The sequence below is a fragment of the Phyllobates terribilis genome, unplaced genomic scaffold, assembly GCF_046119375.1.
Source record: "Phyllobates terribilis strain yellow unplaced genomic scaffold, ASM4611937v1 Scaffold_11__3_contigs__length_659146591, whole genome shotgun sequence".
Taxonomy (NCBI): domain Eukaryota; kingdom Metazoa; phylum Chordata; class Amphibia; order Anura; family Dendrobatidae; genus Phyllobates; species Phyllobates terribilis.
The window spans coordinates 50,247,668-50,264,919 of record NW_027362771.1 but is presented as its reverse complement, the minus strand read 5'-3'; the positions used below and the strand labels follow the sequence as shown (position 1 = coordinate 50,264,919).

Below are 17,252 nucleotides of genomic sequence, written 5' to 3'. Positions count from 1 at the left end.
TAGAAAGCTTTCAACCACCTGGGAATGCGCCCAGGATCAATCCATCGACCCATGCTAGGTTCACAGTCCTACAGTGCTCTGCGCAAAGCGCTACAATGGGGTTTATGTCGAAATCACCAAAAAAACTTTATTCAGATGGAACCCCCCAATAGAGCCATTCACTTGAATGGAGTGGATGGAGTCATTGTGGACACTGTCTGGCCTCTGCCTGGTCTTTCACACATATGCAAACACGTGGGTTAACCATCTATAACCATGCTTTTGTGCATTTCTGAATATTTAATGCATAAAGCCAGACTAATTAACACCAGTATTGTTCACACTGGTCTTGATGCACGGTGTACATATGCCTTTTCATGAATCAGTTGTGCCAGATTAGTAGAGCACACCTGTGTGTGCGCCTCGCCTCAAATTTTACTCCAGCCCCTGCTGGAGTAATATTGAGGGCATAGATAACGTCGCCACTTGTCGTGAATTTGATGAGTGGCGGGTTGCCATGCCCTCATTCCAGCTCTACCCATTTTGGCAGAGCTGGGAGAAACTGGCATAAAGATGCCAGAAGTCGCAAGTTGCTATGAGTTGCACCTAGATTTTGAGACTTTTTGTAGCTTTTACGCCAGAATTCTAGCGTGAAAGCTTTGATGAATAAGGCCCATTGACTTGGTAATTGGGCTTTTTGCTTTTGTTGTACTGACTAACACTAGAATTTTCCACATACAGATCAAATACATGCTTGTAAATAAGACTCTAAGGCCATGTTCACACCCTGCAGATTCTTTCCACATCGCAAGTAAATTTGCATGCATAGTATGAATATACAGATTTGACTCATTTCATAGCGATATGCAAGGAATAAGCAACTGATGAGAAATGTTGCTGATCTGCCTATGGGAGATCTAGAAACAGCTGAGTGCAGACCAGGGCTGTGGAGTCGGTAAGCCCAACCTCCGACTCCTCAATTTCCATGACTCCGACTCCATGACCCCCTCATACATGGCTGATGTTTAAATGATAAATTTACTGCAGCACAGATTCATCTCAGGAATAGGACAGACATTTATAGGACATTTCATAACTTTCCCAAATTCTTATGAAAAAATATTCCCCACAAACTGCATTGATCTACTGCACCCAATTTATTATATATTTTAGGAGTTGAGTCGGTCCATTTTATACCGACTCCACAGCCCTGTTACAGACCAACCCCACAACCCTGGTACAGACCAACCCCACAGCCCGGCAATTATCTAACATTTATCACCTTTGCTTTAGATGACTGTTGTGCTGTTTCTCAGGAGGCAACCTGTACATGTAGGGAGAACTTTAAATTTTATATGTACTCCGACACAGCTCAGATTCATTTTATTCTGTTGGTACAACGTGTACAACCTAGAATCCTGTGCCAAGATGGAGGATTTCTTAGCTGTTTCCTCCCAGACTCAGTTATATAAAATGATGGCATTGTTATCTTAATCTGCTGAGTGATTTGGTAAACCTGCAAATATCCATCACTAAAAATGTCAAAAATGCAGGGGCTGTGTCATTGGTCACAGATCAGATCCAGGGCCATTTATACATTCCAGACCAGTCCTTAACCTACGTGGGATAATGCATTTCTACCAGGAAATAAACTCCAAACACATTTATCAGCTTTAACATCCTTGAAATTATTATTGGCCTTGTTTTTATGTGAATGTGTAATTCAGAGGCTCCACACCTGCTGTATAGCTCTTCAAATATCAGCTCTTGGTGCAATGCATGGCAATGAAGTACAATCCATACAAGTTATTCTACAAATGAAAAACGGTAAATGTACTAGATAGACAGCGGGAGCTTAGTGACGTAAATAAGTGGCTCAGAAATTGGTGCAGGAAGGAAGCGTTTGGGTTCATGGAGAACTGGGCTGACTTTGCTGTCGGCTACAAGCTCTACTGTAGGGACGGGCTGCATCTCAATGGGGAGGGTACAGCTATGCTGGAGGAAAAAATGGTCAGACGGATGGAGGAGCTTTTAAACTAGGATCTGGGGGGAGGGAGGGTATTCGTGCTAATAAGGGGATAGATAGAGTAGACAGAGAGTGGGACAGCAGGGGTTATAGAGGATCTCGGGGGGGCTGGGATACGCAAGTAAAGTAGGGAGCTGAGTAGGAGTAGCAAATGTGCTAATTGTATTAAATGTTTGCTGGCAAATGCAAGAAGTCTTGCAAACAAAATGGCTGAACTGGAGACTCTTATGTTGGCCACGGAATATGATAGGTATTACTTAAACCTGGCTGGATGAAAGCCATGACTGGGTGACAAACATGGAGGGATACACTAGATTTAGAAAAGACAGGAAAGGCAAAAAAGATGGAGGGGTGTGTATTTTCGTAAGATCCAACTTAAAACCTGTGCTCATTGACAACATTGGGGGGAGCTGTGACCATGTAGAGTCAGTGTGGGTTAATGTACATGGGGATGGCCATAATGGAAACTTTTAATTGGAGTTTGTTACAAGCCTTCTAATATGGCTGAACTGGTAGAGGATGAAATGCTGCAACAAATTAAAAATGCAGCAAAGAATAATAAGGTCCTTATTATGGGGGATTTTAACTATCCAGATATTTAATGGGACATAGAATCTTCCAGTTGTGCTAAAAGCTACAAGTTTTTATCTACAGTTCAGGACAATTACCGCTCTCAGCCGGTAGATGATCCAACCAGGGGAGATAATCTGCTGGATCTGGTGCTGTCAAATAGACCAGATACAATTTCAGATCTACAGGTCCGGGAGCATTTGGGAAACAGCGACCATAATATGGTAAGTTTCAATGTAATATTTAATAAAACCTTCCAAGGAAATGCAAAAAACTGGAACTTTAGGAAAGCTGATTTAAGCAAATTAAGGGAAGAGCTTAATCGTGTAGACTGGGACCATGTCATGGTAACTGGGGATAACGAACGTAAATAGTGCATGCTTAAGGAAATACTACTATAATCCTGTAGACAATGTATACCCTTTGGTAATAAAATGTCCAGGAATAAAAAGAAACCATTATGGATAAATTAGATAAAAACAAAGGGCATTCAAAATCTTGAAGGCCGAGAATACAGAAATAGCATTTCAGGAGTATAAAGACCTAAATAAGAAATGTAAAAAAGAAATCAAGCTAGCAAAATATCTACAGAGCAACAAATCACCAGGGACATTAAAATAAATCCCCAAAAATTTTATACATACATCAATGCCAATAAGAGAAAATCAGATGGTATGGCCCCTTAAAAGACGATAATAATAAGATAATTATAGAAGGCAAAGAAAAGGCTGAGATATTAAACAGACTGTTTTCATCGGTGTTCACCAACAGTCTGTTCTAGGGATCTTTCAACAGGGCAAAAATCAAAGTTCACCACCTGATATATATAACTAGTTTAACACAAAAAGAAGTACGCCTGCGTTTGAACAAATTAAACGTTGACAAATCCCCCGGCCCAGATGGTATTCATCCACGGATACTGAGGGAATTGGGCTCAGTAATTGATAAACCGCTGTATCTCGTATGCTTAGACTCTCTTGTAACAGGGGTAGTGCCACAGAATTGGAGGATGGCCAATGTGGTACCGATTTTTAAGAAAGGTAAGAAGGTAAATCCAGGTGACTACCGTCCGGTAAGTCTGACATCAGTAGGGTGCAAAGTTTTTGAGGGCATCATAAGAGATGACCTGCAGCGTTATATCGCAGAGAATAATATAATAAATGATAATTAGCTTGGATTCATGAAAAATAGGTAGTGTCTAACCAACATGTTGGGGTTCTATGAGGAGGCAAGTGCAAATCTGAATGTTGGTAATGCGGCTGATGTGATTTATCTGGACTTTGCCAAGGCATTTGATACTGTACCACATAACAGCCTTATACTGAAGCTACAGAAGCAAGGACTTGGGGGACCTATATGTAGACGGGTAAGGAATTGGCTAAATGATAGGAAACAAAGGGTCGTCATAAATGGTACATTCTCTAAATGGGACATACAGCTCGGGCAAAAATTTAGAGACCACTGAACAGTTTTCTATTGGAAAGCATGGAAAGACTGGTGGAAAGCATGCAAAGACGAATGAAAGCTGTGATTAAAAATCATGGTTATTCCACCAAATATAGATTTCTGAACTCTTCCTGAGTTAAAACATGAGTAATTTGAGGTCTGAAAGCACTGTTTCTTTTTTAGTATTTTGACGCTTTATCATTTGCTGCAAATACAGTGGGTACGGAAAGTATTCAGACCCCTTTAAATTTTTCACTCTTTGTTTCATTGCAGCCATTTGGTAAATTCTGAAAAGTTCATTTTTTCTCATTAAAGTACACTCTGCACCCCATCTTGACTGAAAAAAAAAAAACAGAAATGTAGAAATTTTTGCAAATTTATTAAAAAAGAAAAACTGAAATATCACATGGTCATAAGTATTCAGACCCTTTGCTCAGACACTTATATTTAAGTCACATGCTGTCCATTTCCTTGTGATCCTCCTTGATATGGTTCTACTCCTTCATTGGCATCCAGCTGTGTTTAATTAAACTGATAGGATTTGATTTGGAAGGGCACACACCTGTCTATATAAGACCTCACAGCTCACAGTGCATGTCAGACCAAATGAGAATTATGAGCTCAAAAGGAACTGCCCAAGGAGCTCAGAGACAGAATTGTGGCAAGGCACAGATCTGGCCAAGGTTACAAAAGAATTTCTGCATTACTCAAGGTTCCTAAGAGCACAGTGGCCTCCATAATCCTTAAATGGAAGAAGCATGGGACCACCAGAAGTCTTCCTAGACCTGGCCATGCAGCCAAACTGAGCAGTCGTGGGAGAAGAGCCTTGGTGAGAGAGGTAAAGAAGAACCCCAAGATCACTGTGGCTGAGCTCCAGAGATGCAGTAGGGAGATGAGTGAAAGTTCCACAAAGTCAACTATCACTGCAGCCCTCCACCAGGCGGGCCTTTATGGCAGAGTGGCCCAATGGAAGCCTCTCCTCAGTGCAAGATATATGAAAGCCCACATACAGTTTGCTCAAAAACACATGAAGGACTCCCAGACTATGAGAAATAAAATTCTCTGGTCTGATGAGACGAAGATAGAACTTTTTGGTGATAATTCTAAGTGGTATGTGTGGAGAAAACCAGGCACTGCTCATCACCTGCCCAATACAATCCCAACAGTGAAACTTGGAGTGGCAGCATCATGATATGGGGGTGTTTTTCAGCTGCAGGGACAGGACGACTGGTTGCAACTGAAGGAAACATGAATGCGGCCAAGTACAGAGATATCCTGGATGAAAACCTCTTCCAGAGTGCTCTGGACCTCAGACTTGGCCAAAGGTTCACCTTCCAACAAGACAATGACCTTAAGCACACAGCTAAAATAACAAAGAAGTGGCTTCAGAACAACTCTGTGACCATTCTTGACTGGCCCAGCCAGAGCCCTGACCTTAACCCAATTGAGCATCTCTGGACAGACCTGAAAATGGCTGCCCACCAACGTTCACCATCCAACCTGACGGAACTGGAGAGCATCTGCAAGGAAGAATGGCAGAGGATCCCCAAATCCAGGTGTGAAAAACTTGTTGCATCATTCCCAACAAGACTCATGGCTGTACTAGCTCAAAAGGGGGCTTCTACTCAATACTGAGCAAAGGGTCTGAATACTTATGACCATGTGATATTTCAGTTTTTCTTGTTTAATAAATTTGAAAAAAAATCTACATTTCTGTTTTTTTTTTCAGTCAAGATGGGGTGCAGAGTGTACTTTAATGAGGAAAAAATTAACTTTTTAGAAATTACCAAATGGCTGCAATGAAACAAAGAGTGAAAAATTTAAAGGGGTCTGAATACTTTCCGTACCCACTGTAAATACAAAATTTTTAGCTTTGAATTTCGGAGACCTGTTGTCAGTAGTTTATAGACTAAAACAACAATGTACATTTTACTCAAAAATATACCTATAAAGAGAAAAATCTGAGAAACTGAAAATTTTGCAGTGGTCTCTTAAATTTTTTGCCAGAGCTGTAGTCAGCAGTGGGGTACCGCAGGGATCTGTGCTAGGACCAATTCTCTTTAACCTCTTTATTAATGACCTGGTTATGGGATTGTGAGTAAAGTGTCAGTTTTTGCTGACGATACCAAACTATGTAGAATATTAAAATCTGATCTTGATATTACGATATTGCAGAACGATCTGGATAAGATGACTGAATGGGCACACACTTGGCCGATGAGGTTTAATGTAGATAAATGTAGAGTAATGCACTTAGGACGGAGTAATCCTATTGCTGCATACACATTAAATGGGAGTATATTCGGGACTACAGAACAGGAGAAGGACGTGGGTATTCTGGTTACAAGTAAGCTGTAGAGCAGTACTCAATGTCAAGCAGCAGCTGCAAAAGCAAACAAGATTTTAGGGTGTATAAAAAGAGAAATAAAATCTCGTGATCCCAACATATTGTTACCCCTCTATAAATCACTGGTGAGGCCACATCTGGAATATGGAATCCAGTTTTGGGCTCCATATTTAAAAAAAGATATTCAGAAGTTAGCGTCAATTCAAAGGCGGGCAACTAGATTATTACAAGGGATGGAAAGCCTCTCATATGAGGAGAGGTTGAAAAAGTGGAGCTTGTTTAGCTTTGAAAAACGACGCCTCAGAGGGGATCTCATTTATATGTATAAATATATGTGTGGTCAGTACAAAAGACTGGCACATGACTTATTCCTTCCACAGACTATACTAAGGACCAGGGGGCACTCATTACGGGTGGAAGAAAGGCGATTCCAGCACCTAAACAGGAAAGATTTCTTTACAGTTAGAGCAGTCAGACTGTGGAATTCCCTACCACAAGCGGTAGTAATGGCAGACACTATAACAGCTTTCAAAAAAGGGCTGGATGATTTCCTCGATACACATAACATTGTGGGCTACAGTTAAATTAGATAAAATGTTACACCTATAGTAAGTAGTATTTTTGACCCAGGGTTCTTGTACTGATCGCCTTTCTTGGGGTCAAGAAGGAATTTTCCTCATGATGTAAATTGGCTGAATGTATCCTGGGGTTTTCACCTTCTTCTGGATCAACAGATTTAGGTACAGGGATTTTAGTAATACCATTAACAGAAATACAAAAATAAAACTAATTAAAAAAATATAAACTGGATAGTGCTGTAATAATAAAAATGGTAATTTATTTGTGAGGCCTAGTTCCAGTAAGTTAGTGTACTGTTGGTATGGGGAGGACAATTGGGGGAGGATGGCTGAACTTGATGGACCTAGGTCTTTATTCAACCTACGTTACTATGTTACATTTTGACTACAGGACGCCCTGCCGTACGAGTCATCAGATGCGTTTTTCAATTCTATACAATTTACCAATGTACATCTGTAGCCATCAAATGCTACCCATTTATGGTATTCCCTTTACCCTCGCTCACGGCAGCTCCACTTCTGGTGTCGGCACATCATCAGAGATGTTGGGCTGGCTGATAGCTAATTTCAATAGTTAAAAGGGGTATTCCCATTTCCAAGATCCCATCCCAATATGTAGTAGGTGTAACACTAATAATAATAATATTAGCAAATACTTCCAATTAGAAATGTAGTGTAGTTCTTCTGATTCGCTACGTTGCTTACCTCATGCGCAGCGCATTGCAGTAGCTTAGGTGTCCATGGTTACGACCACTCACAACTAGCTTTCACTATATGCGTGGTCATAACCAGGGATACCTAAGCTACTGCAATGCGCTGCGCATGAGGTAAGCGATATAGCGAATCAGAAGAACTACACTAAATTTCTTATTGGAGGTATTTGCTAATATCCTTACTATTACACCTAGTACATATTGGGATAGGACCTTGGAGATGGGAATACCCCTTTAAGCCGATCTCCTTCTCGGTCTATGAATCGGCTTTGAAAAAAAAGGGCCTGGGTAGCTATTAAAATGAGCAGTCAGCCAGCCTCTTTCATACACCTCTGATGATGTAAATCAACGTCAAGCACCAGGCCAGAGCTGCTGGGAGTGAGGGTGAAAAGAGGACATTTGGTGGAGATTTGATAACAAAAGAACACACCCCCAATTTTCTAATCCTTGTAATCCATTATTAACGTAACTTCTTACCAACTCATTGCCATTCTTTACAAACTGTTGTAATATGGCTTAAAGAACATAAATTGCCCACTCACTTTAAATCATATTTAAATCATAGAGAAAGGCAGATTACAATTTTCTCTAAAAATTTCTTATGCACTTTAAGAAACCATCTAGCAATTTTTTTCCATACTCGCACCACCACCCTGACAGTCTGTTGCATTCTGCACTTCTTATACATGGTGTACTTACTTCCAAGTAGTTTAGACTTATTTTCTTCTCTTCAGCTTCCATCTTGATTCCAAGATTTTACACTACATTATTTTCCTGTATGCTCTTCTATCAATCCCATAATGCATCAGCACAAGCATTACATGAGCCAGTAGTAACAATGCGATTATCCTACCCTCTATATTTTTCTCAATTAACTAATATTATAAGTATAACCTGTCAAGAGTTTGAACTCTTGGGTTCTAGATCACTCCTGTGTGATAGGACCTGTGCAGTCATCATCAGTAACTGTAATAGAAATTTATGTCAACCCCTGTGGAGTGGAAAAAAATAGACAGCTACTTTAATGCATAATATTTGAGAAAGATGCTTCCAAGATTAATAGGTGGCTGATTATAACTGGAAGAGTATGTGTAAGTAGCAAACATTTCCAAGTTTTACATGGTTTAACGGAGGTGTCTTGTGCCACTTTGTTCAAAATTCTCACCTGGTTTTCATGGTTTTAGGTTTATTTCCCCAATTGCTTTAATCCATCTGGCCAACAAGAGGGAGTGGGTGTGCAAACAGGGGGATAGTCCGAGTCCCAATATAACTTCTTACTGGTTTAGGGAAGGAGAAATAAAAGGAATGCATTTGTTTTTCAGTAAAGATTAACAAGTGCATTATATGGTTTCTGGTAAACACAGACTTTGGGAAGTAAACACTAGGATCTTCCTAAAACAAGCATTGCTATTCATGGTAAAGTAGCACTGACTGGATCCTGATGGCTTTTATTATTAGTTCAGATAATGCTCGGGGTAACCAGCCAATATCCCCAAAACAATCTTGTCAGCTCATCTCCAAATAGATCTAGTACGTACAGGTAATTTGTAGTCAAAAAAGCTGTTTCTATCTACACACTAGTAGAATGTAGCCAATAAAACTGTAGCATGGTATTTGCAGGGTTTGCACAAGAAAAAACAAAACAAAAAACGACTTTCATGGGCGGTAACTGATATTACAACTTAGGCTATGTTCACATGTGCAGTAGTGATCCGTCAGAAAGGGTCCAACAGCAATCTGTTGGCAAAAAAGTTGCGCAGATACAACTTTAGTCCATTTTGAATAACTGATCTCTGCTGGATCTGGTTTTTTAACATTAAAATCTATGGAAAAAAGATCCGTTAATCAGCCACCTGTTTTTATTTCATTTGTAACTGATCAGTTTTTTGCTTACTGGATCCAGTGTACATTGCCTTAGCCCCTTTGAATACATAACATACCGTGGACTTTAGGACACATCATATTTTACTGTTTTTGGCTTTCTGCGTTCTGAGCCATAACTTCTATATTAATAAATTATTTTTATACACAAGGGGTATCATGTCTCCAGCCAGGACATGTTTTTAGTGTAATAAAAACATATACAATGTTCCTTTCTGTATCAGTTGCATAATCCCTACCTAGTTTCAAGATCTCCACTTGCATTGAATAGGACTTTTCATGTTTAAAGTCCATGAAAAGTACTCCCAAGAGCTAAAATTGTGTCCTGGTCATGTGATGGACACACAGCTGCATAACTTGTTACAAGACCCAGTTCTGGTACCTATACTGGAACTGTAACCAGCCCTGGAACTGTGCGTCCATCACATGAAATGAAAGGATCTTTGTCCAATGAACGTTTCTATTGATCACATCCTGATAGTGGGTAATTACACATAGGAGACTAATAAAGGGATATTGCCATCTGATGTGTGATGGCATATTGCTAGTATCCTGAGAATGATGGGTCTGCAGCACTAAACCCTCGCTGCTGCTCCTTGATGGTTCCCCCCACAGCATCCTGCTGGTAGCATGCAGGGAACTGAGACATGGCCCAACTGATTTTTTTGGGGTGCAGTGTGTACATTGTGATTGTCAACAGTAACTTTTATGCTTGCTATGGGGAGCAGTGTGGATGGAATAAGTAACAGTATGGAGATGCAATGTAGCAGAACCTGACACTGAATGCAAACTGGAAAACAATGCTCATTTTAACTTTTGGCATAAACAGGTGAATACATCCACATAAAAGGGGGTATAAAAAAAGCTAAAATTGCTACTCACTCAGAACCACACAAAATGTAGATGCACAATACAGTAAAATAACCATGTGGCTGGTGCCTTCTCTTCAATAACCCTCAGGTTCTTGGCGGTCCCAATCCATTTTAGAGCAGTCTCTTATGTATCAATTTTCCAGGCCTCTCTCCTGACAATGGTCTCTTCTCCGACCCACCAAGCCTCATGTACATGGAGACTCCTTACTACCTGACAGACATCTCACACTGGGTATCCTGCACGCCAATTGCTTGTCCAGAGCACACTTCTGTTTGGTATGATATGCACTTATAATCTGTCCTCTGGCTTTATTCTAGCAGCTCACTGTTTGTGCTGTAAAGACCTCTAACCACCTGATGTGCCCCAGATGGTTAGAATTACCTTTGTAAAAGGGCCAATCTATGAATTCTCATGACAGATTATCAGAAACCTCACAAAAATGGCCCACAAAGTTCCTATGACTGGCACATTGTGGTATGTATGGAAACTTAACCATATGAACATACATCTAATATGGGAACACAATTTTTAGCACAGCACCTTAACCCAAAAGCACAACGGCACCGTAACTATTCTAAACTAAATAATTCTAGACACTACACCGCTAGATTGAAGCCCTCACCAATAAAAGATACAAGTCTCCTGTTCTGATGATTAGTGGGAGTAACTGGGTTGGAATCTAGCTTTAGTATTGATTAGGATAGGTTTTATTGTCTAGGTTGATCCCACATGAATGTGAGTACTGATAGATAATACATTTAATTGAAAAAATTTATAGGAAAGCTGCCACCACATTTGAGCAATTTTACCCAATAATATGGGCATATACCGTAGGTTATAGACTGCTGAAACTAGTCATACCTGTATGCCTTATGGATAATGCAGTGTTCTGTAAAAATCATCTTTTATCGCTTTATGTTAATTAGTTCTTCCAGGCTATGGGTCATATGCTGCCTCCTCGCTTTCTCTTTCTATATTTCTCCTCCCCTCTCTTCACTGTGTCCCTGTGACGTCAGGTGCACGTCTGGAAATCCCGCCCCTGCGCCTTCCGACTGCCGTCGCTCCTCTTCACCGTTCCGCTCTTCTACGGGCATTGGCTTTATTTTTGTTTTGTGCAGGTGCCAGAGAGTCACTGTAACTTCCGGTCCCGGTGTTCTCTGGAGCGCAGAAATGGTATAAAAATAACATTCTTACTATGCAGAGGAGGGAGGAAGGAAGTTGAGAGTGCACTTTTTCTGGGAGCTTAAGAACACCGGGAACAGAAGTTACAGTGACTCTCCAGGGCCTGCACAAAACAAACATGAAGCCAATGCCCAAAGAAGGGTGGAACAAAGAAGAGGAGAGACGGCAGTCGGAAAGCACAGGTGCGGGATATCCACCAGTGCACCTGACATCACATGTCATATTTCACTGGCAACTAAGACAATTCATACATAGATTGGTCTTTTCTTTCGTAACATATGGATGCGAAAACTGGAGAAAGAAACAAGACAGAAGAAGAATCAATGCCTTCCAAATGTGGTGCTGGGGAAGGATGTTATCAGTACCATGCATGGAAAGAAGAACAAACAAATCAGTTTTGGGACAAGTCAAGCCATACATGTCACTCAAAACAAGGATCACAAAGTTACGACTTGCCTTCTTGACACCTCATACGAAGAGAACAATCACTGGAGAAGGACATCATGGTTGGAAGAATAGAAGGAACAAGGTGAAGAGGAAGACCAGCAACCTGATGGCTTGATACAATCAAGATAACTGCATAGAAGACCTAGCGGAACTATCTAGGCTTGCACAAGATCGATCTTTCTACAGACCTGTCATCCATCAAGTTGTTATGGCTTGAGATTGAACCGAAGGCTGCTAAAATTTAGAAAAAAAAATGTAAATAATAATACAGCATACCAGGGTTGAGGAGTCAGAGTCGGAGCCCATTTTGGTGGAGTCGGTATAAAATATATAATAAATTGGGTACAGTAGTTCAATGCAGTTTGTGGGGAATATTTTTTCATAGGAATTTGGGAAAGTTATGAAATGTCCTATAAATGTCTGTCCTATTCCTGATCTAAGGGTCTAGACTTTTAGCTGAGATTAATCTGTGCTACAGTAAATTTATCGCTTAAAGATGAGCCATGTATGAGGGAGTCGGTGTCATGGAAATTGAGGAGTCGGAGTCGAAGGTTTGGCTTACCGACTCCACAGCCCTGCAGCATACATATTGCCACAGTGGCAAACAGCTGATCAGTGAGGGTGTTGAATACCCACTATCTCATATTAATAACCTATCCTATCCTAAAGAAAGTTAAATACTATCAACTTAAACTACTGAATAACCCCTTTAAACTCTTAGTGACCAAGCTAATTTTGTCACTTCATGTGGTAGTAACAAGGGCTGTGGAGTCCGAGTTGTGGAGTTGGGAGTCTATTTTGGTGGAGTCGGAGTCGGTATAAAATGGACCGACTCTGAAAATATATAAGAAATTGGGTACAGTAGTTCATTGCAGGATGTGCTGTAAATGTTTTCATAGGAATTTGGGAAAGTAATGTCTTATAGATGTCTGTTCTATTCCTGATCTAAGGATGTAGGCTTTTAGTGGAGATGAATCTGTGCTGCCCTTTATGTACACGTTCAGTAGTGAGGCAGTGCTGTGGAGGGAAATTGAGGAGTATGAGTGGATGGTTTGGCTTACTGACTTCACAGCCCTTGTAGTAACTCTGGAACACTTCAACGAATCCACGTGATTCTGAGGTTGTTTTTTTGTGACATATTGTACTTCATTATAGTGGTAAAATTTGTTCAATATAACTTGTGTTTATTTGTGAAAATATCGCAATTTTGGTGAAAATTTTGAAAAAATAAAAAAAAATGTAAATTGCAATTTTCAAACTTTCAATCTTTAATCCTTAAACCAGGAAGTCGTGCTGTACAAAAATAATTACTAAATAACATTTCCCATATGTCTACTTTAAATCGTAATCATTTCTCAAACGTCATTCTATTTTATTAGGATGTTAGAAGGGTTAAAAGTTTAGCAGCAATTTCTCATTTTTTCAACAAATTTACAAAATCTCTTTCTTTATGGACCTATTCAGATTTCAATGGGCTTTGAGGGTTCTATATATTGGAAACTCCCCAAAAATGAGTCCATTTTGAAAATAGCACCCCTCAAAACTTTTGTCAGGAAATTTTTTAACGCTTCGGGTGCTACACAGGATTTAATGCAAAGTGAAATGGAAAAAAAAATAAATTTTTCTTTTTTACCTCTAAAATGTTGCTTTAGCACCAACTTTTTCACTTTTGCAAGAGGTAACACCAAAAAGTGGACCCCACGGTTTGTTACCCACTTTCTTACGAGTGCAACGATACTCCGCATGTAGACAAAAAGTTCTGTTTGGACAAACGGCAGGGCTCGGAATGGAAGGAGCACCATTTGAATTTTGGAACACAAATTTGGCTGAAAGATTGCAGGCGCCATGTCATATTTGGAGGGCCCCTAAGGTGCCTAAAAAGAAGAAACCCCCCACAAGTGACCCCATTTTGGAAACTAGACCCCTCAAGGATTTTATCCAGGGGTATAGTGAGGATTTTGAAACCACAGGTACAGCACAGAACTTGATAACATTAGGTCGTCATACCATCATCATTTTTTTTGTAACTTGTGAAAAAGCCCTAAGCCTATCCCTATAGGCAAAGAATGAAAGAAATAAGAATTATAAAATAAATAAAAAAAGTAATCTGACAAAGGAGATGACACGGGGGCGGATGATAAAGGGGGTGCACAGCGAGTCACATCCCAAGTGATGTAGTATTTACTAATTATTAGGCTTTTGATCACTACAATGGGGTCTATCACAGTGATCAAAAGTCAGCAACCAATAGGAAGAATTCCTGCGGTCGCTGGATGCAGGCCGGCAGATGTCGGTGGGTGCACTGCGCATGCGCCTACCATTTTGCTTCATGAAGAGGGCCGGGGGATGGCATATCTGGTACAAAGGGACCGTGGGGGATTTGGGACACCATTTCTCTTTCTTCTGACATTTTATATCATGTCAAAAGAGAGAGAGAGAAATGATTTTTACACCAGATCTCACTTTTTTTTTCTTATGTGATTGGGGACTGGAATAACCATCCCTGATCATGTTCTCCGGGGTCTCAGCTACCCCAGGTAGCAGAAACCCCGGAGATTTTCCGACTCTGGAGGGCACCCGATCACCCTTCTAAAATGGGAATGCGTATTGGCGGTTTTTAAGAGGTTAAATCCAATTCAAAACAGTAACTATAGTATGGTCAGCACGAAAAAGATACATTGATGTAAAAAAACAACTGGCTGATTAGAGTAATAGCAGTGGTCTCTGTGCATCCAGATCTTTCTTAAATTGGTAAATGGCATTTATGTATAATGGTGTGAAGAACAAAGCAAATAGTGTTACATGCTCAGGAACAGCATGTCATGGTCATGAGTAACTTATCCTTTATCAAAGTGCAAACAACACAGGTAAATACTGGGCAAAATTCTTCACATACCAGTGACTTGCAAAACAGAACCAAAGGCCTTGCTCTCTTAAATAATATAATAAGAAGACAAGGTGGAAACAACTTGGCTGTACAGGGATACTACGAGATGATTATCAAGTTATTAAAGAGTCAATTTGATCGCAACTTCTGCCAAGTGCATATTTTGTCACTTTGACAAGTGAAGTCCATAGGAAGAATATTTATAGAGATTTCTGGCCATAATGAATGCCAATTGAAGCTCATTTAATGTTCTCCATTGACACCTTTAGATCTTCTATTTGTTGCTGCGTTCCTGAGTAATTAGCGTCTAAATTAATGTGCAAATGAAGTGTTGAGTACTTTGATTGACCTATAACTTAAGGAGCCACTTCCTTCCCAGATAGTGAGCTATCAGTGAGCTAAAAAGGCTGGTTCTGCATGTGGAAACTGCCTGTGCAATGTCAGGAAATCAAACAGTGAGCTATCAATCAATCTAAACAGGCTAATGCTGGGCTGGGAAACAACCTGGGGAGGCATTGGCTCCTTAAGGAAGCAGTCCAATAGAAAAAAAAATTATCCTCTTAATATATTGGAGTCATCACATTATACAGCACTTTGTACTTACAATTGCTCATTTTGTCCTTCAACCTAGTTAATTCTTCTCTTTTCATTAGGTCTATGACATCACATGATTGGAAACTGACTAGCTGAATACTTCTTAGCTCTATGTAGAAGCAGGAGGTCAACTTTCACTGCACAAATTATGAGTCACTACAAAAGTCTATAGTGCCGGTAAGGGGGGGGGGGAGGGGTGGAAGAGCTGTGCAGCTGGGTCAGGGGTTGAAGAGGGGGATGAATAAATGCAAGGACGAGAGACTTCCTGTTTCTACAAAGAGCAGAGAGAAGAGAATAATTAACTAGCTGGGTAGGAAGGCATAACAAGCAATTTTAGGCACACAGCGCTATATAATATGATGATTGCAATATATTAAGAGGATAAAAAATTTGATATGATTGCTTCTTTAAGTGCTCTTTCAAGACCAGGGCACCTAACAGCCATTGCATATGATTTCAAACAATTTTTTGGGGGAATGCAGCAACAGATCAAAGATATAAAGGTGTCCATGGATTTACATTTGAAAGTTCTGCATACAGTTGAACTTACTGACAAATTTCCTTTAAATTACTGCACACACAAGTCTCAGATTCAAACAGATACCAACAGTATTAAGAGTCCCTTGCAGTTACTATGAACCTGTAAAAGTTATACCCGCACATAATAAGACCTTTGTATTATAATGTGTATTAAAAAAACAAAAACAAACTTACACTAGAAGCATGGGTGGACGGGTAATAATTAGCTCTAATTATTCACTGCTTATAATTGCGTAAATTCAGGTCTTCAGCAGATATATGTTTATTATAGTCATCATACACTAAATGTGAACTGTACATTAAAAACACACACAGCTGTTATATGTAATATACTGTAAGGAGCCATACTGAAAGCAGAAACCACCTCATCTGATAGTATCTTCAGCTCTCATTTCTAACTTAGAGGACTGGCTGGTAAAATTTCCTAGCCAGAGAGCAAGTGAAGATCTGGTTGCAAATAACACTGGGACAAAAGAGCCTTTGTGATCTTACCTTAAATAAATTATACAAGAGATGCAGAGTTAAATTACCGAGCAAAGTCAGCATAGCAGGAACACGGAAATGCCAAGTGACGCTTGGTTTCAGAACAGATATATAAGACATAGTAATTTTGTTTCCCTTGGTCTGAAGATTGTGGAAACCATTTATTAAAGGCTGACTGTACTTTTAAGTAACTTTCAGAATACACTGTTCTGTATATACATCAGGAATAACACTATTTTTGGCCATTATTTGACTCATATCTTGCATTTTCACCAGTTTACCCCTCTGCATGATCTATTTCTTAGGCTCATACTCATCTGCAGGAAAATCGGACGAGTGCATTCAAATAAAAAAATCGGGTTGCGCTCTGACCAATCTTATGAGTCAATGCTCATCTGCGATTTTTTTCTCAGCTCAGATCGGCCAAAGAAAAAAAATCAATAAAAAAAAAAAAAAAAATCGCAGCATGCTGCAATTGTCCCTGTATACTGGATGAGATTCACCATATAATATATATATATATATATATATATATATATATATATATATATATATATATATATATATATATATATATATATATATATATATATATTTATGTATGTGATTGAGAAATATAATTAGTGCTCTGCATGTGTAGCTTACTATACATGTATTTTATTCCAAAATAAATAATTTTCTGAAAAAAAAAAATGGCATGGGATCC

The 17,252-nt window shown here is 39.6% G+C and overlaps 1 protein-coding gene across 3 annotated transcripts in view; it reads right to left on the bottom strand.

Annotated features, from left to right (window-relative positions):
• The window catches only part of SHROOM1 (shroom family member 1), an 80,099-nt gene that overhangs the window by 29,307 nt on the left and 33,540 nt on the right, over positions 1–17,252 (bottom strand). The window contains exon 2 of one of the 3 annotated variants that reach the window (XM_073651229.1): positions 8,825–8,936. The exons of the other annotated variants lie outside the window; for them this stretch is intronic. The gene's annotated coding sequence lies outside the window, so the exon portion shown is untranslated. The remainder of the gene's footprint in view (positions 1–8,824; positions 8,937–17,252) is intronic. 3 annotated transcript variants of the gene reach the window in all.